This window comes from Lathyrus oleraceus, chromosome 7 (genome assembly GCF_024323335.1).
Source record: "Lathyrus oleraceus cultivar Zhongwan6 chromosome 7, CAAS_Psat_ZW6_1.0, whole genome shotgun sequence".
NCBI classification, from domain to species: Eukaryota; Viridiplantae; Streptophyta; class Magnoliopsida; order Fabales; family Fabaceae; genus Lathyrus; species Lathyrus oleraceus.
The window spans coordinates 545,378,125-545,379,127 of record NC_066585.1 but is presented as its reverse complement, the minus strand read 5'-3'; positions in this window follow the sequence as shown (position 1 = coordinate 545,379,127).

Below are 1,003 nucleotides of genomic sequence, written 5' to 3'. Positions count from 1 at the left end.
TTCAGCAAGGGGTTTTGTAAAGATATTAGTCCATTGATGGTCTGTATCAACAAATTTTAAATGAAAAATACCCTTCTAAACATAGTCACGTAAAAAGTGATGTTAAATTTGCTTAGCCCTAAAATGCAAGATAGGATTCTTAGATAACAAAAATAGCTGAAGTATTATCACAGAGAATAGGAATGTTACTCTCAGATATCTGATAATCTTCCATCTGAGTGTTGCATCCAGAAGCTGCAATATATTCAGCTTCGTCTGTTGAAAACGCGATTGTTGACTATCTCTTGTTGGACCATGAGATCAAGTTATCTCCCAGAAACTGGCAACTTCCAGAAGTACTATTCCTTTCTATTCTATCTCTAGTGTAGTCAGAATCATAATAGCCTACTAATTTGTATTCACTTGATTTTCTATAAAAACAAACCAAGGTTAGTAGTACCTTTCAGATACATAAAGATTCTCTTAATAGTAGTTAAGTGAGTTTCCCTAGGATCTGATTGGAAGCGAGCACATAAATAGACATTGAATAAGATATCATGTCTAGAAGCGGTTAGATATAAAAGAGATCCTATCATACCTCTAAATAGATTTTGATTTACCTTACTACTTACCCCTTCTTTCTCCAGAATACATGTAAGATGCATTTGAGTCTTTGCTTGCTTACATTCTGATAAGTTAAACTTGTCTAGAAGTTCCTTTATATATTTTCTCTGATGAATGTATGTTCCTTTTGAACGTTGATCAATCTACATTTCCAGAAATAATTTGAGTTCTCCCATCAGACTCATTTCAAATTCTGCCTGCATTGACTTAGCTAAATCCTTGCACAATAATGCATTAGCAGAACCAAAAATAATATCATCAACATAAATTTGCACAACCAGAATATTATTATTAAAGGTGTTGCAAAAGAGAGTTGTGTCCACTTTCCCTCTGGTAAAATTATTTTCCAAAAGAAAGTTGCTTAGTTTATCATACCAAGCTCTGGGAGCTTGCTTCAGAC